Source organism: Mirounga angustirostris, unplaced genomic scaffold, assembly GCF_029215605.1.
Source record: "Mirounga angustirostris isolate CCGP_5_RB_7025 unplaced genomic scaffold, mMirAng1.0.hap1 SCAF_6, whole genome shotgun sequence".
Lineage (NCBI taxonomy): Eukaryota > Metazoa > Chordata > Mammalia > Carnivora > Phocidae > Mirounga > Mirounga angustirostris.
In genome coordinates, this window is record NW_026991714.1 from 82328409 (window position 1) to 82353415 (window position 25007).

Below are 25007 nucleotides of genomic sequence, written 5' to 3' on the forward strand. Positions count from 1 at the left end.
TCCTTTCTCCTTTGAACGGATTCAAAGGTGTGGTAGCACAGACAGGCTTGTTCTGGTCACTGACCATGTCTTAGGTTGAAAATGTGCTGTGGTGTCTCCCAAGGAATGGTGACTTTTGTCCTAGATGCCTCTGTGTTTGGGCAGAGAGGCTCAATGAAGCACCTTGCAGGAACATGCTAAACTTGATGGCCCGTTTCCATGAGAGTTATTACACATACACGGGGAAGATGGCCTCCTCGCCTCCTGGCATATTGTTCTAGGGAAGGGTACTTGGCTGGCTGCTGGTGGGTAGCAGGCAAAGTCCCATAGCTCCTCTGTCCACCGGGTCAGCTTGGGCTGTCTGGAGGCTCTGCCCTGCGTCTGCACGCAGAGCCACTTGATGGCACTGTTAGAACTGCAGAAAAGAGGCTGCCTCCCTTGAAACAGTCCCCCCCCCCCCCCCCGCCACCATTCTGATCCTCTCCAAACTGTCATTTCCACCCACCTCCTTCCAAACAGAGGCAGAATAAAATCATTTCCTAGCCTGTTCCTGCTGGCATGTCCCCCACCCCCTGCAATCCATTCCTGGCTGGGTGCGAAGATTTAGTAGCCCCTCTGCCCTCTCTCCCACCCCTGTGCTCCCATCCTTCCAGCCTACTTTCCAGATCTTTATCATTCTCTGTGTCTCGGGGGCCTCTGGGGTTCCAGGCAATCTACCAGAGGAGAAAGGGCCATGAAATGCTTCCAAGAACCTGGGGATCTAAAGGAGAAAGCAGAAGTGCGTGGAATCCTTCTGGCCACAGGACTTGTTTTCTAGAAGAAAGAAGCAGTTAGCCGTAGGGGGAGAGCAGAGGCTGCGTGGAGAGGGGTCACTGGGAGAAGGTGCTCGGGAGGAATGGGAGGAATGTGCAGACAGTGCAGGAAATGGGCTCTCTCGGGCGGAATCTTGGCATTAGGTTGCACAGATTAAAGGCTTTCTGTTCTTGGCTTCCCAGCTGCCACTGTGTCAAAATCCCCCTCGACCCACCAGGTCAAGGGTGAGGGGGGGCGTGGTCATAGGCGACCCTTGCCTTCATCCCTTGTTTTGGCCTCTGGTTCCCTGTTCTTGCGGCCACTTCCTCTTTCTCAGAGATGTGAGGTGGGGGGACCATGAGCTAGATGGGGAAAGCACCGCTGCCCCACCTTGGCACCCCAGACCTCAGGTCCACCTGGCACAGGGTGACCCACCGCTTCCCCAGCCTGCCTTCCCCGGGCTCCCTTCCTCAAGAGGAAGGAGAAAATGTCATTGCTTGGGAGGAATTAGCTGTAAGGAAAGCATTTTCCCCAAACAATTACCAGGAAATATTGTCTTGACTGATATTCTCGGACGTGCGGACATGGGCTACCCTCCTGGCAGAGTTATTTGAAGGCTTGTTAAACCACGTAAATGCTGATGAGACGGTTCCCCAGCTCAGAGTGGCCCACACAGCACAGGCCGCCGAAGCCTCCTGGCTTCCCCTTGGGGGGTGCTGGGTGTGCTGCCCACGTCCCTCCTGCCAGCCAGCGCCGACTTTGAGTGGGGACCCAGGCCCACTCGCCCGCCCAGCGGCAGGTGGGAGGTCATTCTCTGCTGACTCAGGCCCCGACTGGGGCAGGTGCATGCCTTCAGCCCCATGAGTAATACCCGGCTTTTCATCTTCAAAGGGCCTTCCCAAGATTAACCAATTAGTCACCCCCCAGGAAAGCTACAAAGCAGGCTATTAGTGTCTTCATTAAGCCCGTGGTGGGGGAGGGAGGTGAGTGGAGTCTCCAGCCCAGGCCAGTGAGAGTCTGGGTTTGGGCACAGGTGAGCAGTTGCTCGGGATGTCCCAAGGTGTCGGAGGATGTGTGGTGATGATGAATCAAGAACATGCTAAAGTGGAGGCTGGAGCTTCTTGCTGGGCAGAAGTCAGGGATGGCTGGGAGGCCATGGTGGGGGGGGGATGGGAAAGATCAGAGGGTTTTGGGCTGAAGGAAGGGTGTCTTGCTGAACCCAGGGCGAGTAGACGCAAAGACAGGTTAACACAAGTGTACCTACGGAGGGCTCCACCGTATGTTCTAAACTTTCAGAAATTGGTGCTGATTCTGCCCCGCTGAGCCATCCAGGTATTTGTGAAATGAGTCTCGGAACACTTTCTTTTTGTATCTGCATGAGGATTGTGAATGACTAAAAATGATCAAGCACATGTCACTAAAGCACCTGACAGACCAGAAGTGTGATGTGACAGCTTGGAAGGGCCAGAGGTGAGTGTTTGTCCAGGTCACTCCGAGGCATGGGTTTGCCCTCTTTCTGATGCACAAGGCAGGCTAGAGCGTCTCAGGAGATAGGGCTGTGTCCTGGTGACAGAGTGAGAACCGAAGCACCTTCTGGAAGCCAGACAGCAGAGCAATCCTTTCAGTCAACCCTGTCTGCAGCTGCTTTTTATAAACTTGGCATAAATATGTGCTTGGGAACGCCAGGACAGTGTATCTGGAAAATATTTGCTACCCTTCGAAAACACACACACACACACACATGCTTGGAAAGGAAAAAAAAAGAAGCACAACAGAACTTGTGCATAATACAGAGTGGCTTCACTTGTGGTTTTTTTCCATTACTTCCTCAGTTCATTTTTCTGCTGCCAATTTTAGAAGGCCATAAGTCATAGTTGTTGTTAAACTTTGTCAGTTAAAATGTAACTCTAAGAACAAGTCATATGATATGTTGTAGCCAAATAGCCTTTTGGAGGGAAGTTGTTGTGGAAGGCACAGCTCACAGTGAGTCCCCGTGTCCCCAGGTCTCCTCCAGCGGGTGTTACGCACTGTGCCCACCAGCGGTCCTGGCCCCCTTGGACCCAGAGCTTTCCTTGTGTCATTAATGCCACGCTCCAAAGGGCCACCTCTCAGAAGAAAGGTGACATGATGAGTCCAGTTTCCAACATTTACTCTGTGTGACCCAGGAGTAGAATGTGGTCTCATTAAGGGTGATTTGTTACAAACCCCCCACTTTGCTCTCCTAGAAATGACGGGATCCACTTTCTCATAAACCTTGACCTGGCGGAGTCTGAAATTAAGAGGCCAAAAGGGAGGAATTGGCTCTTGGAGGCTGGGAGCGCCCAGCTTCTTCACATCTGCCCAGAGGAGCAGCAGACCCAGGGTTGGCAGGCAGCCCGGCCTGTGCCTCTGGGCTTCGGGGCCTCACGCTGGATGGGCAGCCTTCTGAGGGCAGGGCCCTGGCTTTGCCCAGCAGTCCTGGTGTTGGAGGCAAGGCCAGGAGCGCAGTCTGCGCCTACACATGCTTGTGCTTAAAACCGAGCTCAAAGACAAACACCAGCAAGGCTGTCGGAGCAGAATCGGCCTGCTGTGTGGCAAGGCAGGTGTGTTTGTGTGGGGGCGCTACTCGTTCCAGTCCCGTCTTCTCCCTGTGCTTTCCTCAATCTGACTGTCCACGGAAGCCCCCTTGGGGTCTCAGAAGAGAGCAGGGGAAGCCGGGGTGGGGATTAGGGAGACTTTCTCAGCAGCCAGACTCCTAAACTGTGAGGCAGGGCGTCCTCCTTGTGAGGCCACACCAGAACCGGGACTGTTGTTCTGAAAAACAGATCATTGCTTTCATCCATGAGCCCATCAGGGAAGCTGAGGGAAGGACTGACAGGTCTGATTCCAAACTCTGCCCCTGACTTGCCACGTGACTTTTGGGGACGAGCAGGGCCCTCACAGTTGCTGAGTGCCCATCTGTCAAAAGGGTGCTCGGACCCCATCTGCAGCGTGGGGGGGACACACTCCCCATACGTTCCACAAGGTACCTTGATAGGGAATGCAAAGGCCATTTCACTTCACTTCACTTCACTGAGACTGCCCCGCTTGTCTTCTGGACCTTCTCTCCTCCTTCAGGGCAGGAGCCTTTTGTTCATTTATTCATTCTTTCATTCATCCGACAAATACATACGACAAAGCTCCTGTGCTTGGGGCTCTGCACTGCCGCCGCATCCATCAGTGAGCAAGGAAAGTCCCTGTCTTCATGGTGTTTTCATCCTAGTCGGGGAGACAGGCAGATGGATGTGGGCCAGCTCATCCCACAAAGAACTTTTGCATAAGATGCTGACTACAGCAATGAAGAGGAGGAACAGATTGCTAAGAGAGCACACAACAGGAAAGATGACTTGTCTGCAAGAGTAGCTGAGGTGCCCTTGGATTTGCTGCTTAACCTCCCAGAGCCTCACCTGTGGAATGGGCACACCGCCATTGGCTTCATGGGGCTGCTGTGAGAAGTGGGGAAACTAATGGACGTGGAAAAGCGCTTTGACAAGTGTTGGCGGCTCCCACAACTCTCCTGGGTCCCTAGTAATCCGGCACCAGCTCCATGTTCTGCCTTCTCTTCTGGATAAACCGATTTAACAGTCCAACCTTGCCTGGACAAACGGGAAAAACCCATTCCAAAAACAACTGGCCTGAAAACCATTGTCTTGGGAGGGAGGTGGAGAATTGACATGCATCCAGATCCTTCGGCGCGGTCTCGTTGCTGAATACAGCGTCCTGCTGCGGCCTGGAAAGAGCACACGTGGGGGACAGGTTCCGATCTCCCTTCCATGTGTTCTGCATACCAAACACCGCTCTGCCCTCTGGCCACAGCTTCTCAAATGCTCTGTCTGCCGAGACATATTTAAAAGACTCAGGAAGTGAACTCACATTTTTTTCCCCTCCCCCCTCCTTTTCCAGAACAGTGCAGCCTTCCTGGAAGAAAGCAAACAAAACAAGTGTGACTGTTTAAAAAATGATTGGAAAACCCGTTCTGAACAGTCCGGCTTTGAGTGGCTCTCCTGGGCAGAGGACACGTCACCTGCGGCTTCCTTCTCCCCTCAGCCTGAGGGTGTATCTGTGGGGAGGGAGCGGGGCAGCCGGGTGGCCTTGAAGGAGGAGGGCTCTGACGGGCGAGCAGGCCCCATGATCGGGCCCCCTCACACACCCGTGTGCACCTGACACGCACAGACACGGATGGGAGCCCACGTGTGTGCCCCTGAAATCAGAGCATTCTCTGCCTCCAAAGCGCAGCCAACGTCTGTCCTGCGTGCGGGTGCCTATTTTGGGTTTCTAGGTGTTCTCATTTGATTTGTGGCATTCTTGGTGCTGTTATTAATAACACCATTGGCTGCACGGAGGCTGAGGATGAAGCCTTTTCATTGCAGCCATCTGGTCAGACTGCTTTTCCTTTGATGAGGGAAAAACCTTTGCCTTGTTTCAACTGGAACGCTGCCTCCCAATTAAGGTGACAGCAGATGCCGAATGGCCCGGTCTTTGCAGGAAGAGGATGCTCAGCCAGGCTCTAAAGCGCCGGCTCTGTCTGGGAGGGAGCCGGCCTCTCGCATCGATTGTGCCTTGGCGTGCCGAGCAGGCTTCTACTCGAAGGGACTCGGCCAGGAAAGCTACCGTCAGGTGTTTACCAGCGGGGCTGGCTCTGCACTCAGGTTTTCCATTGTCAGGCGGTGACAGCGATGCGTTACAGACACCCTCAGGAGACGTTCCTCTGCTTTCATAACAATGAAGGTTGTTTTTTTTTTTTTTCTGACTCATCTTCAGAAGATTCCCCCCCTTTCTCCGTTTGAAAATAAATATAATTAGTAACAGGCAGACGTACTGTATATAGCCAGCCCTTCCGATCCGGGAGAGTTATAATTAAATGTACATGCTCTTTGTTGTTCACTGTCTGCTAAATGCCTCGCCACCCGCTCTGGGGAAGCGGCAGCCCTTGGGTGGGTGCTGCAGGGAGAGAGGCCTGTCGGGGCTCCGAGCCCAGCGCCTGGTTAGAAGCGGAGACGCGTCGTGGGCTGAGTGGCCGTTGTCCCCTTGCGCTGCCCCAGCCTGGGCTTGTCTCCATTCTCCCCCTCAAGCTGCTCTGGGTGGCGCCGGGATATGCCTGGTCGGTGCTGGGGCGGTCGGCACCCCCCTGCTTCCCCCTCCCCCCAACCAGAGCAGAGGGAGAGTTGCCAGGTATGGTTGTCATGGTAACGTGGTGGCCGCTGCCGGCTGGCGGCTGGCGAGGGGCACCTGAGCGCCTGCAGGTTAAGATCTGAGAGCTCTCTCCAGGCTAGGAGCCAAGACAGCATTCCTTTGTTCCCAGCTCCCTGCCTGTGAGGCTGGCACCGGAGCTGCGGCCCCGCCCCCCGGGGCAGGAGCTCAGACAGGTTATCCCCAGGTAACTCTCGGCTCTCCTTCCGGACAAAAGGGCAGGCTGGGCCTTTGGTGGCCTCCGTCCAGGCCCACGGAGAGCTCATATACTGCTGAAATCAGTGGGTCAGGCAGGCCCAGGAATGCACACACACACCCCTCATGGGCATATTCTGGGCCCGTGGCATGGCTAACAGGCTTGATGAGACAGGCTTGGTGACATGGGGAGGCTGTGCACCTCCTGCCCCCTGTCCCTGGGGCGGGCAAGGCGGTGACCGGATGACTAGTTGGCCTGGATCGATCACAGCGGGCGTCATCTGAGCCACAGGCACCTTCATCCAAGTTGCTCAAAGTGTTTTCCGAGCAAACAGTTGTTTCATAACACCCGTGAGAAGTAGGTGGGGCGACAAAGCATTCTTTGTCCCTGTCTTACGGATGGGGAAATTGAAAAGCTTGCCCAGCCAGGTGGCGAGGCCAAGAAGGGAAAGAGGGAGCTCTCCTGCCCAGGGCTCTGGGGTGCAGAGGGCCGGGATCTCAGCCTGGCTCTCGAGCCAGGACGTGTCCTGTCACTAACTCCTGGGGGCTTCTGGGGTGGGCAGGGGGAGGCCCATCGGAGAAGGCCAGAGGTGGAGGAGGCTCTGGCTTCTCCCTCAGCACCGAGGGGCCTCCGGGAACTCACTGCCTGCCCTGTGGTCTGAGGCGTTGACACTGGCCATTGGTGACCCGGGAGGTGTCAGTTGTCTGGAAGTCACTGGAATCTCAGAGGTGGTCAGCAGATACCTTTTGAGCATCCTGTGCTGGCCCAGGGATTGTTCCGGGCACCGGGGGTACAGTAGTGAGCAAAGCACCCAGGGCCCCTGGTCTGTGGATCTCGCAGGAGACAGATAATCAACACAGAACATTAAGAAGAAGTCATTTTGGAGAGTGCCATGTGCCACGAGGAAAGCACAGATAGACATGTGCTAGAGACTGGCTGGAGGGGAGGCTGGGGAAGAGGGGCAACCTTAGGAGGAATCAGAGGAGGAGTCTACAGGGGCTAATCCCACAGGAGGAGGGGAGCCAGCCCTGGACAGCATTCCAGAGGGAGGGGAGAGCTGTGCAGCGACCCCGAGAGGGCAGTGAGGGTGGCTTGTCCCAAGGTTAAGGAGAAGGACGCAGCTCCTGGATGGTGGCCAGGGGGGGACGCGGGGACCTGGTCATGGGCCACGGGGCCAGGTGTGATTCTGGATGCAAGGGGAGGTGGTGGATGAGTCAGGACCTCTTGGAGAGGTAGCACCTGACACCTTCTTCTGGATGTGCGGCGCAAAGGAGAGGGTAACGGAGGATGACTTCTAGGCGTTTGCTTGAGCTGGAGCACAGGACTGTGCATTAAGGTGGGAGACTGAGGAAGAGCGTGTGGAGGGGAGACACAAAGAGGCTGGTCTTGGACGTGGGGAGTTTGAGATGCCTGCTTCCAGGTGCCTACACATGGGGTGTGGGTGCCAGGGTTTCTGAAGCTCTCCCTCTCAGACCTCGGAGAAGGATGGTGGGCTCCATCGAAGGATGGTGGGTTCTGTCGAGGTGTGTCCTGAATTCACCTGAGCCTCCCAGTGCTCAAACCTAATCCTTATCAAGGAGGATCAGACTCCTGCTCTTTGAGCTGGAGCAGGTCTCTGTCACTGTTGCTTTATGACATGGGGAAGAACAAGCCAGGTGTATAGTCGTCCCCCTTATTCATGAGGGATACGTTCCAAGACCCCCAGTGGGTGCCTGAAACTGCAGACAGTACTCAACCCTATATATACACCATTTTCCCCCTACACATATGTACGATACAGTTTAATTTATAAGTTAGGCACAGTAAGAGATGAACGACAATAACTAATAATAAGATAGAGCAACTCTAGCAATATACTCTAATAAAAGTTAAGCAAATGTGGTCCCTCTCTCGAGATACCTTATTGTACTGCACTCACCCTTCTTACGATGACGTGAGATGGTAAAATGCCTGCATGGTGAGATGGAGTGAGGGGAATGACCTCGGTGTTGTGACCTGGCGTTAGGCTACTCTTGACCCTCTGGCTTATACATATCAGAAGGATCATCTGCCTCCCGACTGTGGTTGACCAAAGGTAACTGAAACCAGCAGAGAGCAAAAGCACCGATAAGGGGGGGGACTTCTGCCTGTGAGGTGGTGAACAGCCTTCAGTGGACCCAACTTGCTTGTCCCTTCCCTTCCACAGCCAACTCCTTGGTCATTTATCTTTGGGTGCCATAATTAGAGTGATCTTATTAGCTGTGGGTGAGGAAGGACCTAACTAAGCCTTGCCTGTCTTTTGGTTGATAAAATGGAATGGTGGGAGTTAGCAGTTTCTTCTAAGAAGGGGCATTTGAAGAGCTTGGGCCCATGTGGTCACTGACCAGAGAGGGGTCCCCTAAGCAGGAGGGCCAGGATTCTTTGTGGCCCCTGACTTGGCATGAAGCTTTGAAGAACATGTTAATGTGTACTCCATAGTATAAATTGAAAGCTACAAAAAGGATTGCATCAGAGAAAACAGCCTAAGCCCCCTGTTGGACACACCTACTATATCTCACTGCAGGGTCAACTCAGAGCCATTAGTGCAATGGAAATTCCAATTCTGGGTCTCCAAGGAGTTATTATTATTTTTTTCATTAATTTTTAAAAAAGTAGCCTCCATGCCCAGTGTGGAGCCCTACGCAGGGGCTTGAACTCATGACCGTGAGATCAAGACCTGAGCTGAGATCAAGAGTCCTATGCTTAACTCACTGAGCCACCCAGGCGTGCCCCTATTTTTATTTTTTTAAGTAAGATCTATGCCCAACGTGGGGCCTGAACTCACGACATGAGAGCAAGAGTCGCACAGTCCACCGACTGAACCAGCTGGGCACCCCTCCAAGGAATTATTTTGGAGCTATGCATGTATTAGGATATTTACATCTATGGGAATTTGCCGGTATCTTATTGTAAAACGGTGGCTGGTTTACATCTTGGATTTTACAAGGAAGTTTCGGATATACTGAGAACAGTATCTTGTGAGGTTGTCTTTCCATGTCCCAGAAATAGATTCAGGGATATCAGTTCTCATACCCCAAGAACTCCTTGGGTGAAGACTCAGAAGCTCCTCTCATTCGGATCCACTTTTCAGGGGACAGAACCACCGTCGCTTGTGTGGGGCTTTCAAGCTCACCAAGTGCTTTCATGGCCCTTTTGCTCATTCGATTCTTTCCATGACTCACAGCATTCTTGGCAGTCAGTGCAGATGCAGCAACTAAGAGAGGTTAAGTCCTTTGTCCAAAGTCGCACAGCAAAGGGAGATCTGAGAATTAGTCCCAGTTCTGCAGCCTCTCTCACTTTCCCAAGTCCCCGTCATTGCACCTTTGGTGGCGGGGGCCAGGGTGGCTCTGGGCACCTGGACTGATGTGACTGAGAGTTTGGTAAGCCTAGTCTGGGCGGTGCTTAAAATTCCCTGAGCTGGCTCTTAGGAACTAGTTCTGCTCCCAGAGGGCTGTGTTGCAACCAGACCAATGGATGAGAGGGTTGACACAGACGGCCATTACTTCACCAATGTGAGTCAAGATCATTTGTCACCTCAGGAAGCACGTGGAGCTGCGACCTTCAGCAGGGAGGTGCGCTGCTCCAGAGCCAAGCCCATGGTGTAGCCTGGCACCTTTCCCGTGTGGCGGGGAGAAGGGGAGCTTCTGCAAGTGAGGATGTACCAGGCAGCCAGGCCCAGGAGCCCAGAGCACTGGGGAACTTGGTCATACCTGACTCAGCCCCTCTTTGGAGAAAGGAACCAAATACCATGTGGGGGTTGCGCCCACAAGCTGGGGGACGGGTGCCAGTACGCAGGAGCCGTTGACAGTCGCTGGCTGACTGCCATCCCTGGCTGAGGCCTTTTAGATACTGTGACAGCGGGACTGGAGGGCCAGAAGCTCCTCACCCTCTCTTGTCACCTGAGGAAATCAGGCCAACTGTGAGCTAGCAGAATGTCCTCCCAGAGACAATCTCTCTTCCTAGTTTAGCAGGTGGCACTTGCTTTTGTTTTTTAATGAGGGAGTCCAAAACTTGTCCATTTACACTGCTGTCCATCAGAGTGCTGTGCCTCAGAGGAAGACGCTCTCAGGGGTGGGGGACCAGGCCCGGGGGTTGAAGCCTGTACATTGTTGCCTGTGCTCTGGGCAGTCCATGCCCATGTTTGATGAGCGAGGACAGTGCCTTGTCTCACTGGGCCTTCCGTCTTACATTGGTAACATCGGCCTCCATCATGCCTTCCTTTGGGGCTTTCTCAGGGCAGCAGCACTGAAATGTGCTTTGTAGTTCATTACTCAGGTCTCAGCCTAGGTGTCCCTCCCTGAGAGAGGCCGATCTTGATGTTCCCCTGGGCACTGATCACGACCAGAAACTATGTGTTTGTTTGCTTGCTTGCTTGCTTCTGATGCCCCCTCTCACTCAAATGTAAGCTCCATGATGGACGGGACCATGCCTGGTTCAGCTCGCCATCACACCCTCAGCACCTGGCAGAGAGCCTGATGCTAGGGACACGCAATGTCTATCCTTTGAATGAATGAAGGAAGGAAGGCAGGAAGGAATGCAATCAAGTCGGTGACACGGAGGTGACCACCAGGAGGGGCAGGTCCATACAAGCAGATGTTCCCAGGCGCCATCGCCAGCCTGGGGCAGCCTGTGAGCTGCTGGGCCCCTGCAGGCTCCTCCTGGGCTACGCGGTCACTATCTGATGGATGAGTGGGTCGTGCAGATGAGTCAACAGCGGCGGACCGGGAAGTCAGGCGTACTTCAGCCTCAGAAACTGCATGTGTCCAGAGGATGGAGGAGCCCAGGAATGTGTTTTTTGTTGATGTCAACCCTGCTGCAATAGACCACACCTGTTTCTTGACCCAGGAACATGGGAAAGAGAAAGGCACGGCTTGTTTTGGAGTGGCTGTAGAGCTGGTAACAGAAGAATGCCCTCCTTCTGATTCAGAGCGGGGAGGTCCTCTGGTACCCTGCCACCGCCTGAGGACCGCAGGGTAAGTCACTCCATGGCTCCTTGCCCTTCCCCATCAACGTCCTGGCAAGTGGCTTGTTCCGACAAGTACTTGCTTTTGGGATGGAACTCTCTTTTGTCCAAAACCTTCCTTTGAATTAAAGCTGTACAAAGAACCTTTCGAAGAGGAAAATAATTGGGTTGGGAAGAGGTGACTGTGTCACATTTGGACACTCGAGTCCTTAGCTCCTGCCCCGACACTTTCTGTCCTTTGCTTCTCTGGTGCCCACAGCACTGTATGCCTTTTGGCTCCCAGCCCGGGGTGGCATCCGTGGCTTCCTCCTCCTCGGGAGTCAGTCACATTCCCTGGAATCTTCTTCCTTTCCTCTCCCCTGCTCCCGGTTATCGGGCTAAGAGGACGTGGCAATTGAAACAGCAGGCTTCCAGAGCCCAGAGTCAAACCCTGCCCAGAGACCCTGACTTCACTGCCAAAACTCTTCAGGCACAGAAAGCAAGACTCCGGAGAAGCACAGCCTGCGGGGCAACAATGGCGGGACTTCCTGAAGGGCTAGGCTTAGCTCTGGGGCATTCGAGTGGGACCAGGTGACACGCTTCCCCTCCGCCCCCCGCCCCAGTCTTCTCCCTTGCCCCAGCACTGCTGGTGGGGAGGTGTGACCTACCCTTCTCAGGAGTGGGAGGGGCTGTCTTGCTAACACAGGGCCAAGCACTGGTATTACATGGGCCATGTCATTCAGCCCTCACAGCGCTCCTGTGCGGTCGGTGCTGTCATTACCTTGTAATTTGTCCTGGAATGTGAGCCCGGGGTGGTGGGACCCATGTCTGTACGGCGCCTGCACCATGCTATACAGAGAGGGGCATTTCATGGATGGGGCCCACAGTGTGGACCCAACACCCACTCAAACACCCTCCACCTTTTGTAGGAATCCTGTTCCCAGCTAGTGCTGGTTTAAAAGCCCGTGGCTGTGGGCTATCCACTTTGGATTCAACCTACATACCAAAGCTTTTGTAAATCCCCACTTGGTCAAATGAGCAGGGGTATTTATGCCTTGATTCTTTAAAATACTGGATATGTTTATTTCTTCTTGCCTCTTGTTCTTTCAAGCTTGAAATTTCTCAGCACATCAAAGTCTTCAGAATGCCCTCAAACTTCTGTCTCCACAGGCATTTTTACTTGGCTCTGCATGGTGGGAGACGCTTCTCCTTTAGGAGGTTGAAGTTTGTTTTTGGCTCTTGAGTTGGGTGGTGTTTGTAAGAACAGATACCAAGACAGCAGACTTTTTCTCAGGTGAGCAGCAATTTATGTTACGTTTTCGTGGATTTCAATTATTCCAAGGAGGGGTGGCCAACGTTACACGGTGTTTGATGCTCAGTGGTTTTATCAGCGGAAACCTGCAGTTTTATGGCTGTGAAACATCTTAGTAAAATAATTCAGTGTTGCCAGACCCAAGAGGACTGTTTTCCCCATGGCAGTTGGTGTACAATCAGTGTATGTACATACCACATGGGGAGATGACCGTATCACACTCAGAATTAGTCTTTTTTTTAAAAGATTTAAAAGATTTTATTTATTTATTTATTTAGAGCATGTGCAAAGGGAGGGGAGGGGCAGAGGCAGAGGGAGAGAGAGAATCTCCAACAGACTCCCCGTTGAGCACAGAGCCTGACTCGGGGCTCGATCTCATGACCCCTGAGACCCTGACCTGAGCCGAAACTAAGAGTCGGAGGCTTACCTGACTGAACCACCCAGGCGCTCCTAGTTAGTCTTTCTAAAGATTCTCTTCCCTGGTCATTTAAAAAATATCACCTAATTACCTAGATAACCATTTTTCATACCGGAGAAGAAAACCTAGTTCTTAACTTCTTGCCCCCCTTTGTCCCATCTTATGGCATTGCCTCTGCCCGCATGCCCCTGTGTCACCTTCCGCAGGGCCAGCCCGTTCGCAGGCACCCTGGCCACCCCGCGCTGGAGGGGCGCCCACCCCTCACCCCCCTGAAGTGCTCTCACGTCCTGAGGAAATGTACCGTGAGACCCTGCGGGACCCTTGCTCTTTCTTCTCTGCATAGTTAACTGTGCTAACCCGGGAGTCGTCTGCACTCCCTCACCGGCCTCTCCTCCCCAGCGCCACTGACTACACTCCTGCGGCCATTACGTCTGGTGCGCTTCGCACTTGACACTTGTCTCCACACTCGCGTTTCCAGGTGCATGGTGGACGCCTCCCCAGGACTGTCCCCCAGATACCTCAGATTGAAGAGGGTAGGAATGATCTCACCATCTTCCTCTGTAAGTGCGCTCATCTTGCAGGATTGCCGATGTCAGGTGGGGGCCCTCCAGTCCATCCAGAGGCCTGCGACAGGAAACCTGGTCTCATCTGGGACTCTGCCTAACCTCCCGAGTTCTATGGCCCACTAGGCCAAGCTTACCAGTCTCCCGAGTCAGCGCCCCTTACCAGCTCAACGCCCCAGTCTGGGCCCACCTCTCTCCCGTCTGGACGATGCAATGGCTGATCTATTAGTCTCCTTGCTCACATCTCTTCTCCTTTGAAACTCCAGTCCAGATCAACGAGAGTTGAATCTGACGATGTGCCCCTCTGTAGAAATGCCTCCCTGACTCCTGATTAGTTGGGAGTTACGCCTGAGCTTTCAGCAGGGCATGCAAAGCTGGCCCCATTGCTTGGGCCCCATTTCTTGCCACTCTGGGATCTAGAAGTACTGAGCAACTTCTGTCCCTGGCATTGGCATGCTGGTCATGCGTGCTGCCTTGATAGGTATGGGTCCCTTTGCCAGGGACACCTCCTGACTTCTCATCTACCTGACAAACTCCTATTCGTCCTGCAAAATCCTCACCCAGTGTCACCGCAGCTTCCTCCCGAGACACAGTCTTCCATGAGACAGACTTGTTGGCGTGCAGACCTCTCTCGTTTTCCCTGTTACTCTGTGGTCATGACTGTTTTTCCGTGGCTCTCCTCTTCCTCAGGCAGGAACTGCCTCTGTACAACCCACTTTCCAGCACACGCTTTCCACTCTCGATATACGTGCTGAGCTGAGACCTCAAATGTTCTAGGCAAGTACCAAGAAGCCAAAGTCTTTGGTTGTGGTCCTTAGGCCTCATCGCAGCTAATGATGTTGTCAAAGAGAAAAATCTGACAGAGACCCAAGAGACATACAGAGCTCTCCTCCCCTTTCCTGGGTGGCTGACCGCTCTCACATTTCCTTTCCTGGGCAGAAGAGCTGAGCTTGATTTGGCTCTGTCATTTACTGACCCTGAACCCCGCCGGAGCTTCAGTTTGCTGAAGGAAAGGAGGTTCCGATAGGATAATGCAGCTGAGAGCGTTAAGTGAACGGTGGGGGCCTTGGGGTTCTCTTCATGCCTGTCAGCACCTGTCCTCTCTCTGGGCGACTCTTGCGAGTGTGACGTGGGCCCCCTGTGCAGTGCTCAGAGCTGTTGAGACAGGCCCACACGCGGTCCAGGAGTCGGGATGCGGTCTGAGTCTGCAATGGGGAAGGGCTGCAGCAGCTGTGTTTGTTTATTGGGGTGATGGCTGAGCAAGATAATAGCACCCTTTGGAGATGTGTCTATGGGAGGATATGTGATGGAACCACAAAGTTGAGCCCACAAAGGGGGCTCCATTTTGGCTCCGTACGTTTGTCAGCGACTGCTGGGAAGGAGTGGGTGGTAATGGGAGTTGGGGGTTGGGGGGTGGGGTGGGGTGGCAGGTGGGGGGTGGGTGGGGCCACTGTAGAGCAGGCAGGCCGCCCTCCTGTGCTGGTCAGGTGCAGGCAGCCCTCACACACCCTGGGCAGCCTGGGCGCCAGTCATGCTGTTAGAACCAGCCAGCAGATGAGAAGGCATGGCACCTGGGTGTGCAGCCCCAAGCCGAGCAGCATCTGCCAGAAGTGCCCATCAGCGGGCTTGGGCCGGGCCCTGCGGCTGGCCTCCGCGGTGTCTGTCGGCGTGCTGAATAACACCTGAATGGACTTTATCCCGAAGCCCGTGTGTGTGACTCCTGTGATGAGCTAACCAGGTGACTCATTGCTTACACTTCCTGAGTCCTCAGCCTTCTTGTTTTTTTTTTTTTTTTTTCCAGGAAGATCCCTATAAACGGGTCATAAAATATGCCACTTGTGGTGTGCCAAATGCCTCTGCAGGTACTTGACTCCATTCTGCACGTTCAGGTGGCTCCCAGGTGGCAGTCACCTCCCGCTGACTCCTCATTTAGTGGGGCTCCCTGGTGGCTGTGGCCTCTCTCCCTGACTCAGCTCTGGCCACAGGACAGACTTTGTTCTTTTGTTCATCCGTATACACCTTTACTCGCTCACTCCTGCCCCGGATGTTACTGAGCACCTACTAAGCCAGACGCTCTGCTCAGCCCAGGTGTGGAAACCTAACTGAGGCGCAGTCCCCACCTTCCAGAGCTTGGGAGAAACCAACCACAGGGAGTGAGCTAAAGGCGGTGAAAGAACAGATCCTGGGTGGTCAGTACAGAGTTGCTCAGCCCCTTTCACCGAGAAAACGCTGTGGCATCTGGTCTGTCATCAATAAGTAATAAGATACTTATTATACTCAGCACCATTGAGCATCTTCCAGGACAGGTACTCTCTAGATGTGAAACTCTGGGTGCCATTATTATAACCAAAAGTGCCTAATGACCACACATACTAATGCAAACATAATAATCCTAGTTTTTTGGTTACACCGTGGTTCAGTGAGAGATTTTTGTAGACTGGCCGTGGTGTGCCAAAATACCTTTCTTTTTAAGATACCTTTTGGGTAGCCCAGTGAAATAGGAACAAAGGTGAGGTACAGGAATAAAGGTGACGTGCAGGATGGGAACCTCTCCCAGGTGCACCTCACAATGCGCCTCACCTGGGTAAACACACATTTACATATCAATGTATGGATTACAGACTTCCTTTTCTCAGGCCTAGGAGGTGCCGTGTTACACACTGCAGGGGGACCCACAGCCAGGAGTTCTCAAATCCCGTGCAACAGGAGAACCCAGGACTCGGTCTTCAGAGCCCCAGGGGCCAGTCCTACGTAGCGATTTCTATCTGCTTCCCCTTAAAGGAAGGGATTCTGCTTTGTAACTCACCCTACCTTCAAATGTAGGCCTGGCCTCCAGTCTCAGAAGCTTCGCTGGCTTCTGCATGAGCCGGTCAGATTTTGAAATTACCTCTGGAGCCAGTCATTATAAAAAGCCTGGTACTCAGAGGGGAAGAAAGGTAGCTTTCATAGTCACTGATGAGCTCACCAGGTATGGATGGAACTTTTCAAACAGGCCAAATTAAACAGCAGGCCTTGAGCTCGGGGCCTCACGGTGCTGCTGTGAGGAGCAGGGGGGAAGAGTATCAGATGTGTGAAGTCCAGGTGACAGGTAACCGGCTCCCTGCTGCTGAGTCACTGTGTGTGATGCGCTGTGGGAAGCGGTGTTGGCGGGGGAGGGGGCAAAGCCACGCCCCTCTCACCTGCCCGCAGCGGGGCCAGCAGCTTAACCCCAGCCTGTTCCCGCAGGACAGCCGTTGGCTGCTTCGAGTCCGTGGAAGTTGATATAAATCAGTGCAATTTCCGCCGCAGCAGTAATTAGCCCGCGGGAAGCTCGCTGGAACGGGTAGTTTGGGGAGAAATGGCGCTGAGAGAGGCTGGAGGGAGATGAGCATTTTTCCGCTCTCGCGGTGATTTGCGTGCATTTCAGTGTACGTTCAGTTCCAACTCACGACCATAAAAAAAACACAAAACCTTATTAATTAAATCACTAGGCAGAGGAAACCGACTTTGTTTCGCTGGAGGGCGTGGGATGCTGGTCTCCCTGCTTCGAGGGAGAGCTGGGAGGCCTGGCTCCCAGCTGGTGTCCTCAGTTTTCTGGCCTGTCTGGGGGAGACCTTTGGCCTCACCGACTTGTAGAACACTTCCCCTCAGGGCCTAATGGTTCTGTTCACTGTAATGAATCAGAGGCCTGCCCGAGTTCTGGGGAAGCATCTAATCCATGTACCCAAGCGGCAGCTGACAGATGACGTGTGATCCTTAGTTCCAGTTGCTTGGGACAGGATTGGCTCCTGAGAGGCCTCTGCACATGGGCAACTGGCCCAGGATTACAGGAAGCAGGATGATTTGGGGGGCAGTCTGTAGCCCAGTGAACTGGGCCCTCTGTTTTGATCATTTTGGTCTAGCATCTAGCACATGGTGTTCAAGACCCAAAAACAATTTGTGGAAAGAGGGAGGACATAACAGGAGGAAATTCCTTCTTGGAATTCCTTCCTTGGGACAGAATCCTACCTGCCCTCAGCTCAAGTCCTCTTCTCTGTAACTCACTCGTACTTCCACCAAGTACTTGGACGTGTCTTTAATGGGTTTCGAGCACAGAACAGGGCTGGCTCTTCTCCCGTGGCGGTGGTGTTCCCCGCTGAGAGGGCTCAGTTCCCACATGCCCCTTGAGCACCCGTGCCCTTCCCCTTCCTGGGGGGTATGCTTGGCAGGGGTCAGAGAGGTGATCCTGAGGCTTAGAGACACCCCCCTCCCCCAATCAGGCTTCTAGAAATCTAGACCTGACCCTGGTTTTCAGAATGCTGAGTTAGCATTTCCTTTACCTGTACAAGGAGGCTGATGGGTGGTTAGGTTGGTGGTGGGGGGGGCCCTCCTGGTAGGGGTGTGGTGAGCATGACTACATCAAGGTGCCCCCAAAACACAGAGACAGATGCCAAGGATAACTATTCTTACCTCATAGCTACCTTGAAGTTGAGTTTCACAGGAAAAGAGTATTGAAGTATTTAACCTTTATATTTAAGTGTGGAATGAAAAAGGTGGCTTCCCTTTATAGGAATTTGAAGTCTTAGAGGTCAGCTGGTGCTGTGGACTGCATGCAGGTTCGTGTCCCCAGCCCCCCACCCCCAAAGTTCATATGTTAAAAACCTAATCCTCAATGGGATGGTGATAGGAGATGGAGCTTTTGGGGGGTGATTAGGTTAAGAAAGTGGAGCCCTCCTGAATAGGTTTAGTGCCCTTAGAGAAGAGACCCCACAGAGCTCCCTCACTCCTTCCACCATGTGAGGAGGACATAGCAAGAAGGCACCGTCTTTGAACCAGGAAGCAGGTTCTCACCAGGCAGCGAATCTCCTGGTGCCTGGATCTTGGATTTCCCAGCTTCCAGAACTGTGAGCAATAAGTGTTTGTTATTAAGAATCTTCCTAGTCTATGGTATTTTGTTATAACAGCCCAAATGGCCTAAGCCACAGCCCTACCAAACTAATACAATAACTTTATTTCCAAGGGAAGCAGATTACAATGAAATCCCTCAGAGACTATTAAGTGTGTGTGTGTGTGTGTGTGTGTGTGATATGAACATGTGGCAGCAGCATTTCAGCGTCGTATGCACAGACATCCTTTGTCATCCTCTAAGTCATCTGGGGAAGGAATCAGATAAACTTGGAGAACTTCAAGTTCCAGGTCTGTTTCTAGCCTTAGAATGCTCAAAGGCCTCCCCAGCTGTTCTGTGTTCGGATGTGGCTTTCAAGAGGTGGGAGGGTGGTTGGAGCTGCTCCTGGATGTCTCTGAGCCTCTTGAAGAGCACTCTGAGTGCATGAGAAAACATCTCTTAACTGCCTACAGCAGATGCCATGCGCTGAAGACCACTGGCAAAGCAGGAATTAGAAAGAAGGATTCTGAGCCCAGAAGTAAACCCTCATGTATGTGATCAACTAATATTTGGTGAGCGAGCCAAGAACACCCAATGGGGAAAGGATAGTCTTCAACAAAGGTGTTTGGAAAACTGGATAAGCACATGCAGAAAAATGAAATTGGACTGCTATCTTCCACCACTCTCAAAAATTAACTCGAAATGGATCATAAGACCCAGAGCTAAAATTCCCAGAGGAAAACATAGGGGAGAAACTCCTTGACATCGGTCTTGGCAATAGTTTTTTGGGATATGCACAAATGAAAACAAAGCAAAACTCGACAAGTAGGACTGCATCAAACTAAAAACTTCTGCACAGCAAAGGAAACAGTTGACAATATGGAAAGACAACCAACAGAATGGGACAAGACGTTTGCAAACCATGCGTCTGATAAGGGGTTAATATCCACAATTTATAAAGGATTCATACAACTCAATGACCCAAAAAATCCCCTAAACAATCTCATTAAAAAATGGGCAGAGGAACTAAAGAGATGTTTTTCCAAAGAAGACATCCAAATGGTCAGCAGGTACACGAAAAGATGCCCAGTGTCATTCATCATCAGGGAAATGCAAATCAAAACCACAATGAGATATCAGCTCACACCTGTCAGAATGGCTAGTATCAAGAAGACAAGAGATAACAAGTGTTGGTGAGGATGTGGGGAAAAGGGAACCCTTGTGCACTGTTGGTGGGAATGTAAATTGGTTCAGCTACTGTGGCGGTTCCTCAAGAAAATTAAAAATACAGTATGATTCAGCAATTCCATTTCTGGGTATATACCCAAGAGAAATGAAGAGGATATTGAAGAGGTATACACAATCCCAGTATTTATTGTAACATTATTAACAATAGTCAAGATATGGAAACAAGCTATGTGCCTGTCAACAGATGAATTGGTAAAGAGCCCCCCTCCCCCCACACACAGAGTGGAATATTATTCTACATGAGAAAGAAGGAAATCCTGCCATTTTCGACAACATGGATGGACCTTGAGGACATTATGCTAGGTGAGATAAATCAGAGAAAGACACATACTATATAATATCACTTATTTGTGGAATATAAAAGGGCCAAACTCATGCAAACACAGTAAAAAGTTGGTTACCAGGGGTTGGGGGTGGGGTGGGGGAATAGGAGAGAGGTTATTTAAGGGTACAAACTTGCTACTAGCCCGTAAATGAGTCCTGGAGATCTAATAAGATGGTATAGTGAATATAGGCAACAATATTGTATTACATTTATCAAGCTTGCTAAGAGACTAGATCTTAATTGTTCCTACCACAAAAAAGAAATGATAATTATGTGACACCATAGAGGTGCTAAATACAACAGCAATCATATTACAATATATAAATGTATCAAATCAACATGTTGTATGCTTTAAACTTGCATAATATTACATGTCAAACGTATGTCAAATATATTTCAATAAAAAAGGAGCATTCTGTACACTTGGCATATAGCCCCCAAAGTATAGAAATCCAGGGCCCTCACTCTCCCCCTGAACTGTGACCCTGACAGTTCTCCAGGAGCTCAGCACCCCAGCCATCTCCCAGTCCCCAGAGACACTGCCCACCATGGTAGATTCACATGCTGTCCCTGCTCCAGCTTCTTGGGACCCTCAATATATAGGTCTTAGTCTGGTGACAGGAGCAGTGGGATGCAATCGTTCTGAGGTTGAAGAATTTCATTCACTGTACAACAAATGTTTGTTGTGCATCTGCCTTGTATAAGACAAGTGTGATACACTTTTATATTTATTCCATTGAGTCCATGTGATAATCCTGTGAGATAGTAATTCCCTTCACCATTTAAGAGATGAGGAAACCAAGGCGCAGAGGGGCAAAGAACACAGCAGGAGAGGGGCCAGGTGGCTCTGGAATATCCATCCTCTGACATCAAGGGTAGTTTGTATAGATCACCTAGCATGTTACTGCAGTGTTCAGGTGATCAAATATTTGCTTTGCTCCCTTTTTCCTTTGCAGTCTGCATTGTAGACTGTGTCCCTGGGTCCTTGAGTGTAGAGCCTGTGGTTGGGAGGAGCTGGGAGACCGTAACCTGGGGTAGGGTTCCAGGGAGAGTGGCCAGGTTTAGCAAATAAAAATGCAAGACGCCCAGTTAGATTTGAATTGAATTTCAGATAAACAATGAACATTTTCATTTTAATATAACTATGTCCCATACAATTTTTAGGATATACTTATGCTAAAAAAGTATTCCCTTGTTTATTTAAAATTCAAATTTAACTCTAGTTCCCAGTGAAGCTTGCAGTTGATCTAATGTTGAAGAAGTCTCCATTTGCAGAGGCTGGGACTGGATTCAGCTTTGCTCTTGAGCTCTGTGGGCTCTCCAAGCTCTTTCTGAAATCAGCCTCACCATCTACACTCAAGGTTACAAACTGGCAACTTGGGCAAAATCTAACCCAGCCATGTTTTGTTTGGCTGGCATGATGTTGATTTTTTTTATGATTTATTTATTTATTTGAGGTGGACGGGGTGGGGGTGCCAGAGAGAGAGAGAGAGAGAATCTCAATAAGACTCCCGCTGAGCATGGATCACAATGTAGGGGTCCATCTCACAACCCTGAGATCATGACCTGAGCCAAAATCAAGAGTCAGAGGCTCAACCAACTGAGCCACCCAGGCGCTCTGGGCATGATGTTGACTTTTTAAAAGTTGGTCAATTTTGGGGCGCCTGGGTGGCTCAGATGGTTAAGCATCTGCCTTCGGCTCAGGTCATGATCCCAGACTCCTGGGATTGAGTCCCGCATCGGGCTCCCTGCTCAGCGGGGAGCCTGCGTCTCCCTCTGCCTCTCTCTCTCTCTGTCTCTTATGAATAAATAAATAAAATCTTAAAAAAAAAATTGGTCAATTTTTGAAAACCAGGAGTTTCTACATACAAATCTAAATGACATCCTTTTAAAATTTTATTTTAATTCCCGTGTAGTTAACATTCAGTGTTAGTTTCAGGTGTAGAGATTAGTGATTCAACAATTCCATACATCACCCTGTGCTCATCACAAGTGTGACTCCTTAATCCCCATCACCTCTTTCACCCAGCACCACCCCCTCCAGTAACCATCCATTTTTTCTCTATAGTTAAGAGTTTGTTTCTTGGTTTGACTCTCTTTTTTCCTCCTTTACTTGTTTTGTTTCTTAAATTCCTCATATGAGTGAAATCATATGGTATTTGTCTTTCTCAGACATACTTATTTCACTTAGCATTATGCTCTATCCATGTTGTTGCAAATGACAAGATTTCATTCTTTTTTATGGCTGAATAATACTCTGTTGTATATATATACCACATCTTCTTTATCCATTCATCTATTGATGGACACTTGGGCTGCTTCCATAATTTGGCTATTGTAAATAATGCTACTAAAAGCTCAGGGGTGCATGTATCCCTTTGAATTAGTGTTTTTGTATTTTTTGGGTAAATATCCAGTTGTGTGATTACTGGATTACAGAGTAGTTCTACTTTTAACTTTTTAAAAAAAATTTATTATTTATTTAAACAAAAGATTTTTATTTTTGAGTAATCTCTACACCCAACATGGGGCTCAAACTCACAACCCTGAGATCAAGAGTCGTATGCTCTACCCACTGAGCCAGCCAGGTGCCCACCCCCAACCCCACCTTTTTTTAAAGACAGGTGCCCCCTTGGGGTGCTTGCTTGGCTCATTCAGTTAAGTGTCCAACTCTTGATTTTGGCTCAGGTCATGATCTCAAAGTCATGAGATCGAGCCCTGCCTGGGATTCTGAGCTGAGTGTGGAGCCTGCTTAAGATTCTCTCTCTCCCTCTGCCCCCCAGCCCCTACCCCCACCCTCTCTCTTTCTCAAAAAAAAATTTAAAGGCAGGCACCCCCTATTTTTAACTTTTTGAGGAAACTCCGTACCATTTTCCACAGTGGCTCCACATCCTCACCAATACTTGTTGTTTCCTGTGTTTTTTATTTTAGCCATTCTGACAGGTGTAAGGTGATATCTCATTGTAGTTTTGATTTGCATTTCCCTGATGATCAGTGATGTTGAACATCTTTTCATGTGTCTCTTGGCCATCTGGATGTCTTCTTTGAACAAATATCTGTTCATTTCTTTGCCCATTTTTAATTGGATTATTTGTTTTCTGGATGTTGATTGGTATTAGTTCTTTATATATTTGGATACTAATCCTTTATTGAATATGTCATTTGCAGATATCTTCTCCCATTCAGTAGGTTGCCTTTTAGTTTTGTTGATTGTTTCCTTCACTGTGCAGAAGGTTTTCATTTTGATATAGTCCCAATAGCTTATTTTTGCTTTTATTTCCCTTGCCTCAGGAGACATACCTGGAAAAATGTTGCTATGGCTGATGTCAGAGAGGTTACTGCCTGTGGTCTCTTCTAGGATTTTCATGGTTTCAGGTTTTTAGGTCCTTAGTCCATTTTGAGTTTATTTTTTGTGTATGGTATAAAAAAGCAAGTGGTCCAGTTTTATTCTTTCGCATATAGCCGATCAGTTTTCCTAACACCTATTGTTGAAGAGACTGTCTTTTTCCCATTGGATATTCTTTCCTGTTTTGTCAGAGATTAATTGACCATATAATTGTGGGTTTATTTCTTGGTTTTCTATTCTGTACCGTTGATCTATGTGTCTGCTTTTGTCCCAGTACCATACTGTTTTGATCACTACAGCTTTGTAATATAACTTGAAGTCTGGAATTGTGCTACCTCCAGCTTTGCTTTTCTTTTTCAAAATTGCTTTGGCTATTCAGAGCCTTTAAAAATATGGAATGCTTCAGGCGCCTGGGTGGCTCAGTCATTAAGCGTCTGCCTTCGGCTCAGGTCATGATCCCAGGGTCCTGGGATCAAGTCCCACATCGGGCTCCCTGCTCAGCGGGAAGCCTGCTTCTCCCTCTCCCACTCCCCCTGCTTGTGTTCCCTCGCTCGCTGTCTCTCTCTGTCAAATAAATAAATAAAATCTTTAAAGAAAAAAAAATATGGAATGCTTCATGAATTTGCATGTCAACCTTGTGCAGGGGCCAAGCTAATCTTCTCTATATCATTGCAATTTTAGTGTATGTGCTGCTGAAGTGAGCACTAAATTTCTGACTTTTTTTCTTTTTATTTCAGTTTTTATTTAAGTTCAAGTTAGTTAACATATATGGAAAAATTGGTTTCAGGTATAGAATTTAGTGATTCATCACTTACATATAACACCCAGCACTCATCACAAGTGCCGTCCTTAACACCCATCACCCTTAGCACCCTTAACACCCATCAACCATTTAAGCCATGCCCCGAGCCCCCAAAAATCTAATCTGCCATGCTGAGCCCTTAAGACCACATGGCAGCAGTCATCTGCAGCCAGGCAGTAGCATCCCTCTTAGACAGAGCATGCACTCACCAGTTTGTCCCGTTCCCATTCCCATCCCTCCCTGTGGTTACATCCTGCGCACTTGATTCACTTCTACTTGTCCAGCCCCTGAAGGCATTGAGTTTTTGATTCCTGATCGACACTATGTGCCAAAAAATCTACTCTTCCGATGACAACAAAAATACCCAGAATTTTCATTGGACTGGCTCCACCCATTTCTTCCATTTTATTGCATCGCCCTTCCAGTCCCCTCCCTCAATGCACTGATGACCATACACTGGTTGCTGATTATCCCCCCACCAAGGAATGCCAGCCTGACCCCAGAAGGCCAGGCCGTGGGCATGGTTCCCTTCGAGATGTCTCCACAAACCTCCCCCTGACTCTTAGAATCCCTCTGTTGCATACACAGAATCACATTGCCATTTAGTTGAATTTCTTCATTGTACAGCTTAAGAAATGGAAAATGTGACATTCAAGAATTGCACGCAATGAAAACTGTGTAAAACTGTGACTAGAACTCAGGCAACAGGGACGTGGGAATTTCTCACCAAACCACGTGCTATTCGTGAGGCTCTTGCCTCAGTGCCCCTCACATCTCCACTGCAGGGCATCATGCCATATGCATAAGGAGCTCTCTGACTGACTGATTGATTGCTCACTCAGCGCTCCTGGCAAAACAGTTCTCACTCTGTTGAACAAATTATCTTTATGCATTGCAGTCTCTAGAGCTGAGATTAGGGGGAGCTCACTATAATCTTCAAATCATTTAGCAATGTCTTGGAACCACTGGACATGATACAAGGATCTAGGAAAAACATCCCCTGTTGGCATGTGGA

The 25007-nt window shown here is 50.2% G+C and overlaps 1 protein-coding gene and 1 non-coding gene across 2 annotated transcripts in view; one reads left to right on the forward strand and one right to left on the reverse strand.

Annotated features, from left to right (window-relative positions):
- TOMM20 (translocase of outer mitochondrial membrane 20) overlaps positions 1 to 25007 on the forward strand; it is a 126349-nt gene that overhangs the window by 48009 nt on the left and 53333 nt on the right. The window lies entirely within an intron of this gene.
- On the reverse strand, positions 23789 to 23895 carry LOC123847185 (U6 spliceosomal RNA). Its single transcript, XR_006791439.1, has one exon. It is a non-coding gene; the product is annotated as a U6 spliceosomal RNA (small nuclear RNA).